Source organism: Moschus berezovskii, chromosome 6 (genome assembly GCF_049115385.1).
Source record: "Moschus berezovskii isolate FMDL1 chromosome 6, NW_MosBer_1.0, whole genome shotgun sequence".
NCBI lineage: Eukaryota > Metazoa > Chordata > Mammalia > Artiodactyla > Moschidae > Moschus > Moschus berezovskii.
The window spans coordinates 59,853,426-59,876,184 of NC_142465.1; positions in this window are offsets into that span (position 1 = coordinate 59,853,426).

Here is a 22,759-nt window from a genome sequence, read left to right on the forward strand (position 1 = left end):
AGCCAAAAGGCAAAGACTTAGTAAAGAGCTGTTTTCATTATAGTTGTTCCATGCATGAAATGAACCATTACACATTGGAAAAGAAGAAATCATTCCAGAGCAGCTTAGTTCTAACAAACAAAATGAGTTCCAACAAGCTGTTTTTAGTCCCACAGCCAAAAAATGCATTCTTCTGGTATTTAGGAATTTTTTCTAATGTGGTATGATATTTTTGAAATGTTATTTCTTGTTATACTCTCTTTGCGTAACATATTTGCATTGAATAATGAGAAAATTGACTGGCTAGTCCGTTACAAAGTCCTTTATTGGAGGCAGCAGGTTGATGGTAGATGGCAATTTTAGGTTCAAGTCTCACTCCAAATAAATTTGCATCACCTTGTTGATGTGGGATATACAACCTTTCCCTGATCTATGAGAGTGAAGGTAGGGTAGTTTATTAAGAAACTCATTTACATTATTGTTCTGTTTGTTTTATTTTCCTTACTTCATTAAAGTGGGAAAGGCTTTGGATTCACTTTGGTTGAATTTCAAGATCAAAGGTGGAAGTCACTCAACCATAACCCTCTTATTCTTTTGCTTTGAAAATCTGAATTCATTAAGGAAATAAATGAGAGGGGGAAAAGGGAAAAGAAGGTCTTTGGGGTTGGAGAGCTGGAAGAACAATTCCATATCTTTGATAGGGGACATTCTGCAAGCCTGAAAGGGAGAAAGCAGTACCTGATGGAAAAGTAGGAGCGACCCTGACTCCTTCACCAATAAGGTTGTTAATCTTCAGAGGCTATGCACTGGGTACCAAGATCACCACTTCTGTCCCTAGGCTTGGTGAAAGTGAGGCAGGGCCATCAAATTAAAGAGACATAGAGAAGCAGAGTCTTCTGCTTTTGGTATGATCATGAAAGCTTAAATAATAAATACCTTTGTAATCATCAGATGGAAGACAGAAAACCCTAATCTTTCATAAACTGTTTAGACCCTGATTCTCTTGTGTGACCTTGTTAAGTGCAAGACCAGGACCACTCCCACCCAGTCCCATTCCCTTGTCACTGGAAATGAATTTCTCACCATCTTGCTGATTGGAGATTTAGAATCTGGTTAAAAATACTTTAAAGATAGTGTGATATTTCTTGCATTGGAGTACAGTAGAAGAATATTTGAAATTTTCACAAATATGGAAAGACAATTATTTAAGGTAGAATAATATAAAAGAAAGGGTTTTGAAGCTATGATCCAGGCACACAGCATTTTAATTATTATAATTATGAGAAATATGAATATTGGACAGGCACAATGGTGGGGGTGAATCATTCCCTGAGAAGTAGATTCATGTCCTGAACCAGCATTCCACCACTGCTTTTCCAGTGTCTCTAAGAACCCTTGTGTTTCTGTTCTGAGTCCTTCATGTAGAGATGGGGATAAACGCCAACTCTTCATAGTCTTCTTGCTGTTGTTGTTCAGTTGCTAAGTCGTGTCTGACTCTTTGTGACCCCATGTATTACAACATGCCAGGCTTCCCTGTCCTTCACTATTTCCCTGAGTTTCCTCAAATTCAAGTCCATTAAGTCAGTGATGCCATCCAACAATCTCATCCTCTGTCACTCCCTTCTCCTCTTTCCCTCATTCTTTCCCAGCATCAGGGTCTTTTCCAGTGAATTGGCTCTTTGCATCAGCTAGCCAAAGTGGTGGAGCTTCAGCTTCATCATCAGTCTTTCCAATGAATATTCAGGGTTAATTTCCTTTAGCATCGACTGGTTTGATCTCCTTGCTATCCAAGGGACTCTCAAGAGTCACATCAATTCTTTGAGCCTTCTTTTGGTCCAACTCTAACATCTGTACATGACTACTGGAAAAACCATAGCTTTCACTATATGGACCTTTGTCACAAAATGATGTCTCTGTTTTTCAATACACTGTCTAGGTTTGGAATACTCTAGTGTATCACTGTTCTTCACAAACCAAGATGGTTTGCCTTTCTCTTCACCAGGCTCAAGGATTCTTTTCACCAGGCTCAAGATTCTATTAGCTTTATCTCCCAATGTCTAGCTTCAAGGGTTTTGTTCTTTTCTTTACACTCTTTAAAGGCACTTCTGTTTTCATATTCCATCAGCCATTTGTACTTGAGATCATTAAGTGCTGGGGAGCATAATGACAAGAACCAGGGAACAGCCCCAGACTGAAGCTCTGTGGGATCTTCAGAGGCAGCTGGAGCTCATCTATAGTCTTCCCTTGTGGCTAAGTGGTAAAGAATACACCCGCAATGCCAGGGACACAGGAGACGTGGATTCAATCTCTGGGTCGGGAAGTTCTCCTGGAGGAGGAAATGGCAACCCACTCCAGTATTCTTGCCTGGAGAATTCCATGGTCAGAGGAGACTGGCGGGACTCCAGGGGGACTGGAGTCGCATGGGGGGGACTTTCATGTGGGGACTCCCATGGGGGGATGACTCCCTGGGGTCACAAAGAGTTGGACACAACTGAAGTGACTTAGCATGCACTCATGGAGCTCTTCCACATTCAGACTCTGCCACTTCCCAGCTGTGTGAGAAGTGCTATAAACTTCCCACCAGTCCTATAAACTCTCTATGGCTCCATGTCCACATTTGTATTAATAATTTTAAAAACTTTTCTGTATCTCAGGTTTTGACATCTTGGAAGACCTTACTGACTGCTTCTCCCTGGGCTAGTTAGTTCCTAAAGGTAATGAACACCCTCCTTGGGACCAGGTCTTTCATATGCTAATCAGCCAATACCGGGTCTATACCCTCAGCCATCCTCCTTGTCCACCTCTCACGCAGTCTTATATTTTCCCCACCCTATAGCATCTCAGGGCCAGACACCAGACTAGAGACCATCTCTATAGCCCAAAGTCCACTGAGATTAATCATACTAGCCAGTCCTAAACTGTCCTAGCCAGTCCTGCCTTTTACCTTTCCCATGGAAACCCCAATAAAGTCGCTGTCCTAAACTTTCTCCTTCCCTCTGCTTCTGCCTCCTACCAAACCTGGTGCTTCTCTGTGGCCTGTGTGGAGCTGCTTCTCCCGTCTCTTGGGAATTGTAGGTAATAAATTCTTTCAGTGGCATTGACCTCCCCTGTGTCACTCCTCAGTCACCTTGATAAATTAAAATCCCATGGGTACAAATGAGACGATGTCAAAAAATCAGAATGACAGAAATAATAGGTTGCCACAAGGATTAAAAAGAGCCAACGATATGCACATGTATATAAAGTCCTGTGAACATCACTCTGTGCACAATAAGTGCTTTATTGATGGTGCTTATTATTTTTAATAAACTTTAACAAATAATTGTTAAGCACTAAATCTCTACCCCACTTTCTTAGTTTCTTCATCTCTAAAAGGGGATATGATGACAGTATATCAACAGCAAAGGAATACCTTGATGATTAATCTTGACTTTAAAAAAAAACAGCGAAGCTACTATATTCAAACACAGTATTTGGAAAATTCCAATTATAACTATTGTAACTTGAAAAAAAAGTGTCGCTGTTAGGACAATCTTATTGATCTGATGATATCACTAAGTAGGTTCTTGAAATGACTGGATGATTAAGGCCAATTTGAAGATGTCAATTTAATCTTCTGTAACACTGTTCCAAGGATACCACTTCTCCAGGGGCCTCCTGGCTGTTACTAATTTCCAAACTGCCCTTCCCAGGAAGAAAATGTGCATGGGGCAAGCATGCCCATGATGGGAACGAGTGTCTCATCCACACTTTGTTTTTGAGAAGCTTTAGCCACATTTCTGAATAATTTACAAATCAGAACCACATTTTCTGCCTGTTTTCTTGTGCTCAGTGTGAACCACAAACTCCAGCCCAGGAGTGGTTCAGTGTAAGCCATAAACTCTGCACTCAAGGGCCGCTCTGGACCATGTTGTCTGTCTAACCTGTCCAGAAGCCCGTGCTGGTCCACCCACACACCTTCTGAAGCTATCCCAAACCCTTTAAAGTGATATAAGGCACACATATGGCAGGAAACTGAAAAAAGAGTTACAGGTGAGGGAAGGGCTTTTCTGTGAAGAGAGTAGCAGTGACCCCAAGCTTCTCATGTTAAACACAGATGCCTAGTGCTTTGCCCCACAGCTGTGGTAGAAGGAAAAGGGGTAAGAAAACAAAAAAGCACAGATTCTTGAGAACCTTAGCAGGCATCATGAGAGCTTGTTAAAATGCAGGCTAGGTGACTTTTCTTCCGAGAAAAGGGAGAGGCATATTTTCCCTACTCCTCTGATTAAATACAATTCAAATCACCAAACATTTCATATGTGTAACAAACCTAAGAAGACTCTGAAGAAACAGCCTGACTAGGACCTTGAGACCTAAGGAGGGACAATGTGGAGAGTTTCCTGAGTTTTCTTTTGCCTCACATTATCCCAGGCTTGGAGCAGAAGAAACCACCAACCAGGAAATGCCAATGGTCTCAGACCAAAAAAAAAGAAACCTCAACAAAAGGATTCAGAAAGAGGCAGCCTACCAAGACAGGAACTTTCTGAAAACAATAGTTCCTTTCCAGGAAAACACCACAGAAAAACAACCGGCCACACCTTCACCCAGGCCAGCAAAGACCTAGACTTTCATCCTAGTAAGACTGGAATGAAATGCCCCAAGCCCCCTTCTGGGTGGTATTAAAGATGCCAAGCAAGGGGCCAGGACTTTCTTCCCCTCCAGCCAGTGATGAGCTCCCACCATGTCAGTGGAGAACACTTGAGGCTCCTGGATCTTTATCACCACCTGCAGTAATGAGGCGCCCTTGCCTCTGATATCAGAGAAGGCCAAACAGAGAATCCAGACATTCACCTATTATTCAGGAATGAAGAGACCATCCTCCCCATAAAGTCAATGGACACCACTTAAGGAGCTCAAACTCCCACCCAGCCCAGCACTATGGAGCCCCCTTCTTGAGTGTCAGTGAAGCTGAATAGGGAACCTGGATATCTACTCCCACCTGGTAGTAAAAAGGTAGCATACTGCCCCTCGTTCCCCTGCTAGAGCAGTGTCAGGCAAAGCCGGCCAGCTTTAAATAAGATCCAGAATCTCCCAAAACACACACACAGTTCAAATTTCAATTGAAAGTTACTCATCAGACCCCAAATCAGGAACGTCTCCAACTGAATGAAAAAAGCAATCAACAAATGATAGACGCCATCATCAAGATGATGGACATGTTGCAATTACTGGACAATGATTCTAGAGCAACCATCATACTGCTTCAAAGAGCAGTGAAGAGTTTCTGTTGAAAGATCAGCTGTTATCCTTATGGGAATCCCCTTGTGTGTTATTTGCTGCTTTTCCCTTGCTGCTTTTAATATTTGTTCTTTGTGTTTGATTTTGTTAATTTGATTAATATGTGTCTTGGAGTATTTCACCTTGGTTTTATCCTGTTAGGGACTCTCTGGGTTTCTTGGACTTGGGTGATTATTTCTTTCCCCATTTTAGGAAAGTTTTCAACTATTATCTCCTCAAGTATTCTCTCATGGTCTTTCTTTTTGTCTTCTTTTTCTGGGACTCCTATGATTCGAATGTTGGGGTGTTTAATATTGTCCCAGAGGTCTCTAATATTGTCCTCATTTCTTTTAATTCATTTTTCATTTTTCCTTTCTGTTTCATTTATTTCTACAGCTCTATCTTCTAACTTGCTTATCCTGTCTTCTGCCTCCGTTATCCTACAGTTTGTTCCCTGCAGAGTGTTTCTGATCTCATCTATTGCATTATTCATTGTATATTGACTCTTTTTTATTTCCTCTACATCCTTATTAAACCTCTCTTGCATCTTCTCAATCCTTTTCTCCAGGTTATTTATCTGTAACTCCATTTTGCTTTCAAGATTTTGAATCATTTTCACCATCAAAATTTGAAATTCTTTATCAGGTAGATTCCCTATATCTTCCTCTTTTGTTTGTGTTGGTGGGCATTTATCTTGTTCCTTTACTTGCTGGGTATTTCTCTGCCTCTCCATCTTGCTTATATAGCTTTGCTTGGGGTGGTCTTTCCGTCTTCTGGCAGTTTGTGGAGTTCTCTTTATTATGTAGTTACCTCGCTGTGTGTGGGGTTGGACGGGCGACTTGTCAAGGTTCCCTGGTTAGGGAAGCTTGTGCCAATGTTCTGGTGGGTTAGCTGGATTTCTTCTCTCTGGAGTGTAATGAAGTGTCCAGTAATGAGTTATGAGATGTCAGTGGGTTTGGAGTGACAATGTAATACACCACATTAACAAACTGAAAAATAAAAATCATATGATTATCTCTATAGATGCAGAGAAAACCTTCGACAAAATTCAACATCCATTTATGATAAAAACCCTCCAGAAGGTGGGAATAGAAGGGACATACCTCAATATAATAAAAGCTATATATGACAAACCCACAGTAAACATTATCCTCAATGGTGAAAAACTGAAAGCATTTCCCCTAAAGTCAGGAAAAAGACAAGGGTGCTCACTCTCACCACTACTATTCAACATAGTTCTGGAAGTTTTGGCTACAGCAATCAGAGCAGAAAAAGACACAAAAGGAATACAAATTGGAAAAGAAGAAGTAAAACTTTCACTGTTCGCTGATGACATGATCCTCTACACAGAAAACCCTAAAGACTCTACCAGAAAACTACTAGAGCTAATCAATGAATACAGTAAACTTGCAGGATATAAAATCAACACGCAGAAATCCCTTGCATTCCTATACACTAATAATGAGAAAATAGAAAGAGAAATTAAGGAAACTATTCCATTCACTGTTGCAACGAAAAGAATAAAATACTTAGAAATATATCTACCTAAAGAAATAAAGCAAGGTGACTTGTCACCTTGCTTATTTAACTTATATGCAGAGTACATCATGAGGAACGCTGGGCTGGAAGAAACACAAGCTGGAATCAAGATTGCTGGGAGAAATATCAATAACCTCAGATATGCAGATGACACTACCCTTATGGCAGAAAGTGAAGAGGAACTCAAAAGCCTCTTGATGAAAGTGAAAGAGGAGAGTGAAAAGGTTGGCTTGAAGCTCAACATTCAGAAAACAAAGATCATGGCATCTGGTCCCATCACTTCATGGGAAATAGATGGAGAAACAGTGGAAACAGTGTCAGACTTTATTTTTTTGGGCTCCAAAATCACTGCAGATGCTGATTGCAGCCATGAAATTAAAAGACGCTTGCTCCTTGGAAGGAAAGTTATGACCAACCTTGATAGTATATTAAAAAGCAGAGACATTACTTTGCCAACCAAGGTCCATCTAGTCAAGGTAATGGTTTTTCCCGTGGTCATGTATGGATGTGAGAGTTGGACTGTGAAGAAAGCTGATCGCTGAAGAATCGATGCTTTTGAACTGTGGTGCTGGAGAAGACTCTTGAGAGTCCCTTAGACTGCAAGGAGATCCAACCAGTCCATTCTAAAGGAGATCAATCCTGGATGTTCATTGGAGGGACTGATGCTAAAGCTGAAACTGCAATACTTTGGCCACCTCATGCGACGAGTTGACTCACTGGAAAAGACTCTGATGCTGGGAAAGGTTGGGGGCGGGAGGAGAAGGGGACGACAGAGAATGAGATGGCTGGATGGCATCACCGACTCTGTGGACATGAGTTTGAGTGAACTCCGGGAGTTGGTGATGGACAGGGAGGCCTGGCGTCCTGTGATTCATGGGGTCGCGGAGAGTCGGACACGACTGAGCGACTGAACTGAACTGAACTGAACTGAAAGAATTAAAAGACCTGTACATAGAGAACTATAAAACACTGGTGAAAGAAATCAGAGAGGAAACTAATAGATGGAGAAATATACGTGTTCGTGGATTGGAAGAATAAAAATTGTGAAAATGAGTATACTACCCAAAGTAATTTATACATTCAATGCAATCCCTATCAAGACACCAATGATATTTTTCACAGAACTAGAAGAAATAATCTCACAATTTGTATGAAAATACAAAAAACCTCAAATAGCCAAAGCAATCTTGAGTAAGAAGAATGGAACTGGGGGAATCAACCTGCCAGACTTCAGGCTCTACTACAAAGCCACAGTCATCAAGACAGTATGGTACTGACATAAAGACAGAAATATAGATCAATGGAACAAAATAGAAAGCCCAGAGATAAATCCACGCACTTATGGACACCTTATCTTAGGCAAAGGAGGCAAGAATATAAAATGGAGAAAAGACAGTCTCTTTAACAACGGGTGCTGGGAAAACTGGTCAGCCACTTGTAAAAGAATGAAACTAGAACACTTCCTAACACCATATACCAAAATAAACTCAAAATGGATTAAAGATCTAAATGTAAGACCAGAAACTATAAAACTCCTAGAGGAGAACATAGGAAAAACACTCTCCGACATAAATCAGAGCAGGATCCTCCATGACCCACCTCCCAGAATATGGGAAATAAAAGCAAAAATAAACAAATGGGACCTAATTAAAATCAAAAGCTTCTGCACTGCAAAGGAAACTATAAGCAAGGTGAAAAGACAGCCTTCAGAATGGGAGAAAATAATAGCAAATGAAGCAACTGACAAAGAATTAATCTCCAAAATATACAAGCAGCTCCTGCAGCTCAATTCCAGAAAAATAAATGACCCAATCAAAAAATGGGCCAAAGAATTAAACAGACATTTCTCCAAAGAAGACATAAAGATGGCTAACAAACACATGAAAAAATGCTCAACATCCCTCATAATCAGAGAAATGCACATCAAAACCACAATGAGATACCATTTCACACCAATCAGAATGGCTGCTATCCAAAAATCTACATGCAATAAATACTGGAGAGGGTGTGGAGAGAAGGGAACCCTCTTACACTGTTGGTGGGAATACAAACTAGTACAGCCACTATGGAGAACAGTGTGGAGATTCCTCAAAAACCTGGAAATAGAACTGCCATATGATCCAGCAATTGCACTCCTGGGCACACACACCGAGGAAACCAGAATTGAAAGAAACACATGTACTCCAATGTTCATTGCAGTACTGTTTATAATAGCCAGGACATGAAAGCAACATAGATGTCCATCTGCAGACGAATGGATAAGAAAGCTTTGGTACATATACACAATGGAGTATTACTCAGCCATTAAAAAGAAGGCATTTGAATCTGTTCTAATGAGGTGGATGAAACTAGAGCCTATTATACAGAGTGAAGCCAGAAAGAAAAACACCAGTACAGTATACTAACGCGTATATATGGAATTTAGAAAGATGCAAATGATAACCCTGTATACGAGACAGCAAAAGAGACACATTGTATAAAATAGTCTTTGGGACTCTGTGGGAGAGGGTGAGGGTGGGATGGTTTGGGAGAATGGCATTGAAACATGTATATTATCATATGTGAAATGAATCGCCAGTTCAGGGTCGATGCATGCTCGGGGCTGGTGTGCGGGGATGACCCAGAGGGAGGATAAGGGGAGGAGGGAGGTGGGATGGGGGTTTGGGAAGGGGAACTCATGTACACCCGGGGCAGATTCATGTCAATGTATGGCAAAACCAACCAATATAATATTGTAAAATAATTAGCCTCCAATAAAAATTTAAAAAATTTTTTTTAAAAAGCAGTAAAAAATGTGTTTGAAACAACAATAAAGGAAAAAATCAAAAGCCTCAGCAAAGAACTAAAAAGTCTTTGCAAAATAATAGAAAATATAAAGAAGAACCAAGTGGAACTTTAGAAGTGGAAAATACAATAACTTAAATTTAAAAGTTCATTGGATAGAATTAATAGTGGAATGGAGAAGACAGAGAAAAGAATCAGTGAACTGGAAGATAGAGAGATGAAAGCTCAATCCGAACAACAGAAAGAAACAAAAAACAAACAAACAAAAAATAGAGTCTCAGCAACCACAGAACCATTAATATTAAAAAAGATCTAGCTTTTCTTTCTCTGAAATTCCAGGAGAAAGGAGAAACATGAAAGAGCTTTAAAAAAATACTCAAATATTTTTGAAGCGAAGAAAACAATATGGGGCAAGGGAACTTTTGGGGATGATAGAAGTGCTAGTTGTCTTTATTGTGGTGTTGGCTACACGAATGTATACATTTGTGCAAACTCATCAAACTGTACCCTTAAAATGGGTGCCTTTTATTAAATGTAAATTATACCTCATAAAATCAATTAAAGGTAAAATTAAGAATGAAAAAAAGCTCAAATAAATAATAGCTAGAAAGTTCCCAATTTTGGCAAGATCCCCAAACAAAACAAACCCAAAGAAATTCATTCTGAGACATAACATAATTAAGATTATGAAAACAAGAGACAAAATATCTTGATAGCAGCTAGAGAAAAACAACTCTTGTGGTCGTAAAACAAACCAATGACTGCAGATTTCTCACAGAAGCCATGGAGCCAAAGGGAAGTAGCACAATATTTTTCAGGTGTTAACAAAAAAAAAAAAGAGAGAAAGAATGAATGAAAAAATTCAATTTGAAATCCTATGTCCAGAAAAAGCATTCTTTAGGAATGAAAGGAAAAGCAAGACTTTTTCAGGTGAAAGAAAATTAAGACAGCTTGCTTTGAGCAGACATACATAGAATGGCTAAAGAAAGTTCTCTAAAAGAAACTGATCAAAGAAGAAATTCTGAAGCATCAGAAAGGAGAAAGAAAACAGGAAACAAAATTATAGACAAACACAACAGGCTTTTCTTATCATCTAGAATTCTCTAAATTATGTTTATGTTTGAAGCAAAAATTATAAGACTGTGTTACAGATGTGATTCTAAGCATGTTTAGAAGAAATACTCAAGGCAATTATATTATAAATAAAGGAGATAAAAGGACATAAAGAGAGGTAAGTTTTCTATATTTCACTTAAACTGCAAAAATGACGCCATAAACTTTGATAAGTTATGTATATATAATAGGAATGTAAAATGATGCAGTCACTCTGGAAAATAGTTTGGAAATTCCTTTAAAAATGTAATATGCAGCTACCATGCAAGGCAGTAATTGTTCCCTTGGTGTTTATCTAAGAAAATGAAGACTTATGTTCACATAGAAACCTGTCCACAAATGTTTATAATAGCTTAATTTGTAATAGTAAAAAAGGAAAACCCAGATGTCCTTAATGGGTGAATAGTTAAATAAACTGTGATTCATCTATACATGTACTTGTATTCAGCAATAAAAAAAAATGAACTATTGATGCAACAACCTGGATGAATCTCCAGAGAATTATGCTGAGTGGAAAAAAAAAAACAATCACAAAAGGTTACACACTCTATGACTCCATATCTTTTGCATTCTTGAAATGACAAATTATAGAAATGGAGGGCAGATTAATGGTTGCCAGGGGTTAAGGAGGGGTGAGGACAGAGAGGGAGTGGCAACACAAGGGCAACAAAGGAATGGAAATGGTCTGTGTCACTGTTGATGTTCTGGCTGTGATATTATTGTTCTCTAGTTTTGCAAGATATTACCATTGGTGGAAACTGAATCAAAGGCACAAGGGATCTCTCTGTTGTTTCTTACAAGGACAGGTGGATATATGATTATCTCCAAATAAAAAGTGTAAAACCATGCAGATTGCAGTTTTTGATTTAGTAAGTCCAGGGTAATGGCTGATAATCTGCATTTTAAAAAATTTTCCCAGTACTGATGGTCAGGACCACCCTTTGAGAACCACTATCCTAGGTGCCTCAGTTGGTAAAGAATCCCCCTAAAATGCAGGAGACCTGGGTTTGGTCCCTGGGTTGGAAAGACCCTCTGGAAAAGGAAATGACAGCCCACTCCAGTATTCTTGACTAGGAAATTCCATGGACAGAGGAGCCAGAAGGGCTACAGGCTATAGGGTTGCAAAGAGTTGGATATGACTAAACTACCACCATATATGTATGTGTATGTTAACAAGCAGAGACATTACTTTGCCAACAAAGGTCCGTATAGTCAAGACTATTGTTTTTCCAGTGGTCATGTATGGATGTGAGAGTTGGACTGTGAAGAAGGCTGATCGCCAAAGAATTGATGCTTTTGAACTGTGGTGCTGGAGAAGACTCTTGAGAGTCCCTTGGACTACGAGGAGATCCAACCAGTCCAATCTAAACGAGATCAGTCCTGGGTGTTCATTGGAAGGACTGATGCTAAAGCTGAAACTCCAATACTTAGGCCATCTCATTCGAAGAGCTGACTCATTGGAAAAACTCTGATGCTGGGAGGGATTGGAGGCAGGAGGAGAAGGGAACGACGGAGGATGAGATGGCTGGATGGCATCACCGACTCTATGCATATGAGTTTGAGTGAACTCTGGGAGTTGCTGATGGACAGGGAGGCCTGGCGTGCTGTGATTCATGGGATCGCAAAGAGTCGGATACGACTGAGCAACTGAACTGAACTGAACTGATGTATGTACCATGTATCCTAGAGAAAATGGTCTCCCCTGGTGGCTCAGTGGTTAAAAAAAAAAAAATCTTCCTGCTAATGTAGGGGACACAGGAGACAGGTGTTCATTTCCTGAGTGGGGATGCTCCCCTGGAGGAAGAAATGGCAACCCACTCCAGTATTGCTGCTTGGAAAATCCCATGGACAGAGGAGACTGGTGGGCTAAGTCCATGGGGTCACAAAAGAGTTGGACACAACTTAGAAGCTAAACAACAACATCCTAGAGAAAGAGGGATTTTTGTCACCAGAGAAAAACCCACAGGAGGCATCCTGACCAGAAACCCTTTCCTCTTGTCCCAAACCAAAATGTCAATATAAATAATCCTTCAAGGGTACTAAGTACAGAAGCAAGAGAAAAAAAACAGATTGGAGAGAAACCAACCTTAAGGCTAGACCTGTTCTGGCCTCAAGACTAGAAGTGTGGAAGTATCAGTGTGGTGCCATATTGGTCAAGAAGATCAGATCATGTCACCAGAAAAAAAATCAGTGACTCTGCAATCACAGGGGGGCCTTCATCCTGATCTGGAGCCAGAAGTTTTCTGGACCTCCCCCTCCCACCACCACACAAAACCAATGGAATCAGAATCTCTTCTTGGAGGGCCCAGGATTCTATATTTCTCATCTTCTCCTCAGGTGAGGTATGTGCAATAACAGAAACACTGGGCTGGAGACTTGGGATGTAAAGAAAAACCCAGGAAGGAGTACAGAGCAAGCTGGCAGCTAGAACAGTCTGGATCACAAGGGGCTCCCAGGACTTTCCCTGCCTTCCAGGTAGAAGGACTTTGCCTTCAGCAGTTTTATTAGTTTCCTTTTGTGGAGCATCTGCTGTGTATGAGACATGATATTTGGAGCATTGCAGACTCTCTAATTGCATTCTCACAATTGTCCTGCAAAACAGCTGTTATTATCCTTACTTGATGTATGAGGAACCGAGATCTAGAGAAGTTAACTGCTCAATGTCATAGACCTGATTAGTAATCGAGCAGGGTTTCCAAGCTGGACCTTTCATCTGGCTAAGCTCAACTTCAAAGCTCACTTTGAATCACTGAACCACTTGGATTCTCTGTGACAGTGTATGAGAAGGGAATGGTAGGAGTGAAGGGTTAAGGTGAATCAATAACAGAAGCGAAATAGCAAAAGCAACCACTAAAGTGGTTTGGGGAAGCAGATTACAAACTGTTGTCGGGAGGGGCATGGCCCAGAAAGCAAGGATTGGTTGCACAAGGTTAGTAAAGGGTGAAACGGGCAGACAAGAGGGTGCCTTGGAAGGATGGCGCATGGAGCACTTACTGCTAATATTATAAAATTGGTTTATTTTAAATTCAAATGGAAATTTCTATTTACAAAAAAATAGCGCTATATAAATATTATTTAGAAAGCTACATATGCTTTAATGAAAAAGACTTAGCATAGTTTCTAGGACATATAAATTACCAGAATAATGTACGACCTCATTGCTACAAAGACGAAAATGTCTTCAGCTTTGCTAATTTCCAGTTGAAACAGTTGTTTTCTTAGAACATATGTCCTATAAATAATCTAACACCCAATATAAAATCTGGCAGCAAATCTAGTCCATTAAACTTCTGCCATTGTGCTTTCTTTATCTGTCATGTTTTAATGTGATTTTATTAACTGTGATAATTGCTCCTTTACTGCTAATGATAGTATGACACTGTTGAAACTCAACTTCCAAGGTAATTGTTTTTATGCTTTCCACCTCCCCTGAATCCTTGTACTCAAACTTTGTGCATCAGTCTTGAGTTAAAGAGGCTTGTGTTTTTTGTAAAGGAATCAATTTGGTCTCCGCTCTCAATTTTAGTTGCTCAGTCGTGTCCAACTCTTAGCAACCCCATGGACTGTAGCCCACTAGGATCCTTCCTCTGTCCATGGGGATTTTCCAGGCAAGAATACTGGAGTGAATTGCCATTCCCTTCTCCAAGGGATCTTCCTGACCCAGGAATCAAACCCAGGTCTCCTGCATTGCAGGCAGATTCTTTACCATCTGAGCCACCAGGGAAGCCCAATGGTAAATCCAGGACTATGCTATCCCATTCCTCCAAATTTCCATGGTTTTACTTAACCCCAGGAAAATAATACCCTTCCCCACAATTTGATTAAATGTAATAATAGATTACAGTGTCTATTGCACTATATGCTTATAATAATTGACAGTGAGTAATTGGACTGTGAAGAAAGCTGATCGCCGAAGAATTGATGCTTTTGAACTGTGGTGCTGGAAAAGACTCTTGAGAGTCCCTTGGACTGCAAGGAGATCCAACCAGTCCATTCTAAAGAAGATCAATCCTGGGTGTTCACTGGAAGGACTGATGCTAAAGCTGAAACTCCAATACTTTGGCCACCTCATGCAACAAGTTGACTCACTGGAAAAGACTCTGATGCTGGGAAAGGTTGGGAGCGGGAGGAGAAGGGGACGACAGAGAATGAGATGGCTGGATGGCATCACCGACTCGATGGACATGAGTTTGAGTGAACTCCGGGAGTTGGTGATGGGCAGGGAGGCCTGGCGTGCTGTGATTCACGGGGTCACAAAGAGTCGGACATGACTGAGCGACTGAACTGAACTGAACTGAATTGTGTATAGCAACAGTAGTGATTGTAACTGATAGCAAACAGGTGGTGTGTGTGTGCCCAATCACTCGGTCACGTCCAACTCTTTGTGACACTATGGATGGTAGCCCACCAGGCTCCTCTGTCCAGGAAATTCCCCAGGCAAGAATACTGGAGTGGGTTGCCATTTCCTACTCCAGGGGATCTTCCCAACCCAGGAGATTGCATCTCCTGCATTGGCAGACAGATTCTTTACCACTGAGCCATCTGGGAAGCAAATAATAGCCTTAGTAATACCCAACAAAGGAATGAGCACTCCATATATTTTGGTTTGGTTAAAGCAAGGTATCTTCCTTGCAGGGATTTCTCTTGTGTTGTTCAAAGGGGAAAATGTGACTATCTAGCCCGTCCGAAGAGATATTTCAGGTTATCATTGTTTCCTGACCCCAGCTCTGAGGGCTTCCAGCCAACCTTTCTTGTTCTGAGTCCATGACTAGCAAACAACCTCTTAGTAATTGTTCATCTTTCCATGTGGGTTTTTCACCCAGGGAAAGCATACACTGACCACCTCAGGCTCTTCATATTTTTCTCTCATTATAATCTAGTTTACAAAAAAAGAGAAAGAAAATGAACCTTCTTGTCTTATGGAAATTCTAATTTAGTGCTTCCTTTTTATTCACTGAATTCTTCATTGAGTAGGGAAACGTTTCTGCACAGCAAAGGAAATAATCAACAAAATGAAAAAGCAACCTACAGAATGGGAGAAAATATTTGCAAACCCTATATCTGACAAGGTTAATTTCCAAAATATACAAAGAACTCATCCAACTCAGTAGCAAAACATAAAAAATAAAAACAAACAACTAGATGTTTTCTCAAATGGGCTAAGGACTAAAATAGACATTTTTCCAAAGAAAATGCTACCAGTGGCAATTAGGTGCATAAAAGATGCTCAACATCACTAATCATCAGGAAAATGCAAATCGAAACCCCAAGTTATCACCTCACATCTGTTAGGATGACTATTGCTTTTTAAAAAAGTAACAAGCAATGGTAAAGATGTGTACAAAAGGGAGAAAATGCACTGATGGTGGGACTATAAAGTGACGTGAACACTATGGCAAAACAGTACAGAGGTTTCTCAAAAAATTAAAAATAAAACTGCTATATGATCCAGCAATCCCACTTTGGGGTATATATCAGAAGAAAGAATCTTGAGGAGGTCTCTGTACTCCCATGTTCACTGTAGTATTATTCACAGCAGCCAAGATAAGGAAACAGCTTACATTTCCATCAATGGATATATAAACAAAGATGTGAGTTATGTACACACACACACACACACACACACAGATAGGGTCCAGCCTTAAAAAGAAGGAAATCTTGCCATCTGTGGCAACATGGGTGAACTTTATGTTAAGTGAAATAAGCCAATCACTGAAGGACATATACTACAAGATGCCACTTACCTAATGAATCTAAAATAGTCAGACTCACAGAAGCAGAGGGTAGGATGGTGATTATGGGGGGTTTGGGAAAGGGAAAACAGGAAGTTGCTGTTCATTGGGTATGAAATCTCAGTTAGGCAAGACAAATACACTGCAGAGACCTGCTGTAAAACATAGTGCCTATAGCTGATAACACTGTATTGTACACAAATTTTGTTAAGAGGCCAGATCTCATGTTAAGTGTTCTTACCACAATTTAAAAATGATAAAACCAAAGGTGAGCCTTGAAGATGTTTCTCTGAGAAGAAAATAACAAAATGTTAAATATATGTCTTAAGTTTTTCTTAAGAAAAAAGCTTTCTAAAAAATAAATTAAGAAAAGTAATAGTAAGTAAGAAGAGCTCAGAATTCCATCCTGGAGTTACTAACGAGATAATGACCTCTGACAGGTTGCATTCCCTCTCTGGCTTCAGTTCCCATCAATAAGTGGAGGGGTTGGTCCAAGACACTATGCCAAATAAAATATGTGTCAATGAGGGCTGCATGTAACCAGGAGCCAATATTTATTTTATCTTCCAGATCAATACTACTCTGTTCCAGATATTAAAATATTTCCACATTGTCTCTCATCACCTAAAATGCAAAATAATCACAGGGATGTTTAAACAAACTGAAATGTGGTTTAGGTTGGTGTTGGTAATTATAGATATATTATCGTAGATGTTGAAATTTTCTCAGGCATGGTAAACCAGCTTCCATTGCAATATTGACCCAATTTCCCAAACATTTTCTTCTCAGCCAATACAGACATGGTAATTAAACTTCTTTTGGCCATAATTTCTTTCTTGTTTGTTAAAAAACTTGTGATTTCTTTAGTCCTGCTTAAAACCGGCCCTTGAGTTGTAGCCTATGCATCTGGAAAAGTAAGGAAGAGAAAAATAGAATTACTTTTTCTTCCAGATTGTCACTCAACTGTCTATGAAACCAGTGCATTGTTACTAAGGTCTTAGAAATCTATAGACATACCAGGAAAGCCTTCAAGGTTTGTTAAAGTGTGTTTATATTAATTCTGTGGCAGCTCAAACATTTGTTCCATGTGGTAGACTGTGAAATCTAACTCATCTGTGCTGTCTAGCCTGTCAGTTCTTTACAATAAGATTGGATGAAGAAGTCATTGTGAAGTGGAAATTTGACTATTCAACTAAAGTATGTTTTGGGAGACATGATTTTTCCAGTAAAAATATGCAACCACTACTTGGATTACAAAATAGTCTTGTTATTTGGGAATCAGTCTCTGAAATACATACCAAAATAAACAGATAATGCCTCCAGGGTGAACACAACAAGAGATTTTTAACTCTTGCCTCTTGCCAATACACATCCTTATTGTCATTATACTCCTAAGCTGTGGAAGAGTACCTCTGAAAATATTTTTTTAAATCAGACTGCAAAAGAAAAAAACAGAATAATGAAGAAAAAGACATAAAGACAGTGCTGGCATTCTTGAACCAGTTCATTAAAGCATATCTGTTAAGCATATCTGTTTTGGTTTTATGAGGCACTTACATGGTGAGATTATTTTAGGCATCGTGAATGGAACAGACTGTAAATACTACTGTTATCACAAGTTTCCATTTGTTGAGCATCTACACCCTATATGGAACAAAGCGTCATACATGTACTATGTGTGTGTTCAGTCACTCAGTTGTGTCCGACTCTTTGCGACCCCATGAACTATAATCCCACCAGGCCCCTCTGTCCATGGAATTTTCCAGACAAGAATACTGGAGTGGGTGGCCATTTCCTCCTGGGGGGATCTTCCTGACTCCAGGATCAGACTTGCCTCTCTTGTGTCTCCTGCATTGGCAGGCAGATTCCTTACCCCTGCGCCATCTGGGAAGATTTGTTTCCCTATAAGATGTGCATTGTTTCCCTACAAATCTGTGGATAGATATTGTCATGACTGTCCACAGATGAGGAAATTGAGTTTCCAAGAATTGTAATGAATTCCTCAAATCACACACATCTACTTTGCAAAAGGTAGATCAGGGATTTGAACCCAGCTGCTGAGACTTGGTAGACAGCCCTCTAAAGAAACCAGATGTCACAAATTCCACTAGTAAAGTATTTTATCATACAATGACTTTAATTTAAAGATCACCCAATCAAACTACTTAATCCTCTTAAGGTGGTTGAAAACATTAGATAATTCCTGCTATATTTGCATATTAGCCCTCTCCTACCTCCCATCTAACACTTAGAATTTCAAGTCTAAGATTCTGACAATTTTAAGCAGGATCACACATACAGAGAGTATGCGGCACTAGTGATAAAGAACGTGCCTGCCAATGCAGGAGACATAAGAGATGCGGGTTCTGTCCCTGGTCATGGCAACCCACTTCAATATCCTTGCCTGGAGAATCCCATAGATAGAGGTGCCTGGCAGGCTATGGTCCATAGAGTCACAAAGAGTCTGACAGGACTGAAGTGACTTAACACACACACACACACACACACAAGGGAAGAGGATTCAATTGACCTAAAAGACAGAATTAACTTGGATCTGAGCAATTTCACTCAGAAAGAAGAAAGGACGTTTTTAGGAAGAAAAAAAAAAGTCTGTTAGAAAATAAGATGGAAGTTCTTCAGTTCAGTTCAGTTCAGTTCAGTCGCTCAGTCGTGTCCGACTCTCCGCGACCCCATGAATCACAGCACACCAGGCCTCCCTGTCCATCACCAATTCCCGGAGTACACTCAAACCCACGTCCACAGAGTCGGTGATGCCATCCAGCCATCTCATTCTCGGTCGTCCCCTTCTCCTCCCGCCCCCAACCTTTCCCAGCATCAGAGTCTTTTCCAGTGAGTCAACTCGTCGCATGAGGTGGCCAAAGTATTGCAGTTTCAGCTTTAGCATCAGTCCTTCCAATGAACACCCAGGATCGATCTCCTTTAGAATGGACTGGTTGGATCTCCTTGCAGTATAAGGGACTCTCAAGAGTCTTCTCCAACACCACAGTTCAAAAGCATCAATTTTTCGGCGATCAGCCTTCTTCACAGTCCAACTCTCACATCCATACATGACCACGGGAAAAACCATTGCCTTGACTAGACGGACCTTGGTTGGTAAAGTAATGTCTCTGCTTTTTAATATACTATCAAGGTTAGTCATAACTTTCCTTCCAAGGAGCAAGCGTCTTTTAATTTCATGGCTACAATCAGCATCTGCAGTGATTTTGGAGCCCAAAAAAATAAAGTCTGACACTGTTTCCACTGTTTTTCCATCTATTTCCCATGAAGTGATGGGACCAGATGCCATGATCTTTGTTTTCTGAATGTTGAGCTTCAAGCCAACCTTTTCACTCTCCTCTTTCACTTTCATCAAGAGGCTTTTGAGTTCCTCTAGAGTAAGCTTATTACTTTTGTGACTTCCCTGACAGTCCAGTAATTAAGACTCTGCACTCTCAATGCAGGGAGCACAGGTTCAATCCCTGGTTGGTGATCTAAGATCCCCTGTGCTGCGTGGGGTGGCAAAACAATTAAAACTTGCTACACTGCCTTTAAAACAGCATATAAACAAGGGGGAACTGTTTTGAAACTTTTCTGATAAAAATAAAAATATTTCCTCAATAGGAAATTAGAAAAGGTTCATTAAAAAAGAGATGTTCAAACTACTGTGACTGCCAACTCTGAAAGAAACATTAATAGTTCAAGGGAAAAAAAATGGAACAAAGAAATGAAAAAGAGCAAAAGGGGGAAAAGGGAGGAGAAGGATATGAAGCAGGTGAGCAGCAGCAAGAAGTAAAGAAGAGAAAAAGGAAGGAAGAATAAAAGAGACATTTAAAAATGAAGAGTCGCTCATTTGCAGCTGTTCCTTTCCTTCCATCAATCTTTAATTTCTATTGAATAACTACTCACTGTGGTATTTTATCGCCAAAGAATTGATGCTTTTGAACTGTGGTGCTGGAGAAGACTCTTGAGAGTCCCTTAGACTGCAAGGAGATCCAACCAGTCCATTCTAAAGGAGATAAATCCTGGGTGTTCATTGGAAGGACTGATGCTAAAGCTGAAACTCCAATACTTTGGCCACCTCATGCAACGAGTTGACTCACTCGAAAAGACTCTGATTCTGGGAGGGATTGGGGGTGGGAGGAGACGGGGACGACAGAGAATGAGATGGCTGGATGGCATCACCGACTCGATGGACATGAGTTTGAGTGAACTCCGGGAGTTGGTGATGGATAGGGAGGCCTGGTGTGCTGTGATTCATGGGGTCGCAAAGAGTCGGACACGACTGAGCGACTGAACTAAACTGAACTGAACTGAAGGTATTTTATGGACCTTATCATTATTTTTGCTATGCTCAGAATGTTAAATATGTCAGGTCAGAAATTTCATTCTTTTTTTTTCTTTTTGCTTTCTTTGCTGTTTTCTCTCCAGCATCTAGAACATCATAGGCATATAGATGACATACCTTATGTTTGATGAGTGAATTTTCAAACCATACCTTCAAGTGCATTGAGTGATAGTCAGGTAATTAATCTATTTCTCATATTAAATGCACGTGTGTTAGTCGCTCAGTCATGTTTGACTCTTTGCGACCCCAGTGACTATAGCCCTCTAGACTTCTCAGCCTTGGAATCCTCCAGGCAAGAATACTGGAGTAGATCACCATTCTTTTCTTCAGAGGAACTTCCCAACACAGGGATCGAACCCTGGTCTCCTGCATCACAGACAGATTCTTTACCGTTTAAGCTACAGGGAAGTCCAGGACTCAGTATAAGTCCAGGACTTACACTGAATAACTTAGCAATAGAGAGAATAACTCTCTGAGGATAGAATGAACTTTTCTGAGCAAATGCACTTCCATTTAGCATCTAACATGCCAGTTCTGGAGATACTTCAGACATACAGTAAATTATCACATCGATGTTGGTTGAGTCTGTGTACTGACTAGTTCCTATCTCCTCTCAGAAATTCTCTGTTTATTACCTCTGGCAACAAGAAAATTTTTCTTGATGCCCAAATTAAATAGAATTGGGTGAGAAATGTGATAATTTTAACTGTGAAATACTTCTAGTCACAGGTCCAAAGAGAGAGTAAATATGGGCTGTGTTCTTTTGCCCTTTCCTACTTTACCCTAGAAAAGAACAGGTTGTTCTGTAGGTACTTATGTGAGTGTAGCTACTACCATCAAAATATATATAAGTATGTATATGTACATTTATATGTGATCAACGGTAGCAACAAAACAAGCCGCAGTCATTTTATTTAGCATTTACTAGATGCCAGGAGCTTTTTTGAGAGTTTTCCATGTAGGAACTCCTTTAATCCTCAGAACAGCCCTGCAAGGTAAACACAACTTGATTTGTTTGGAAGTCTCTCAATTCCTTTTCACCGTCTCTCACCACTGAAGCTACAAGGATCTATTTCTGAGGTTGGTAGACTCCTGTTTGTTGTCTGTTTCTATTAATACTTATTGGCAAAGAGGCACACCCATTCATTTCTGTACTGTATACTGCTGCTTTTGCATTGAAAGCAGTTGTGATGGAGACTGGAGGATCCACGGAGCCAAAAGTGTTCACTACCTGGCAACTGCGGAAGGTCGGTCAACCCTTGACTGCAGTCTGCAGAGGAATTCGGCAACTCTTGTTTCTTCCTTTCCAGCTGTCTGGAAGTTCTGCTCCACTTGTGTTTCTCCAGTCCCCACGGGTCCTGACACTCTGTTCTGGAGGGTGCAGACTTCAGACCCTGACTGAAATGAAAGTGTTACTCTCTGAGTTGTGTCCATGTCTCTGTGACCTCATGAACTGTATAGCCTGCCAGACTCTTCTGTCCATGGAATTGTCCAGGCAAGAATACTGGAGTGGGTAGCCATTCCCTTCTCTAAGAGATCTTCCCAACCCAGGGATCAAACCTGGGTCTCGCGTCGCATGCAGAATTCTTTATAGTCTGAGCCACCAAGGAACCCAAACTGGTGAGGCTCAGATTCCTACCACTCTGCAACCTTGGCAAACCTGCTCAAATCCTCTGTGCTAAAGTTGTGTCCCTGTGGCAACTGCTCCTTTTCTGCTCTACTGTTGCTGTTTTGGCCACTCTCTGCCTTCATCTCTGCTATATTAAAATAAGAGTCCCAAGGACTAGCTGCCTGTGTGTTTGCTGCCAGAGTGAAGTCGCTCAGTCGTGTCTGACTCTTTGTGACCCCACGGACTGTAGCCTACCAGGCTCCTCAGTCCATGGAATTCTCCAGGCAAGAATACTGGAGTGGGTTGCCATTTCCTTCTCCAGGGGATCTTCCAACCCAGGGATCGAACCTGGGTCTCCTGCGTTGTAGGCTCCTGCATTGTAGGCTTTACCATCTGAGCTAC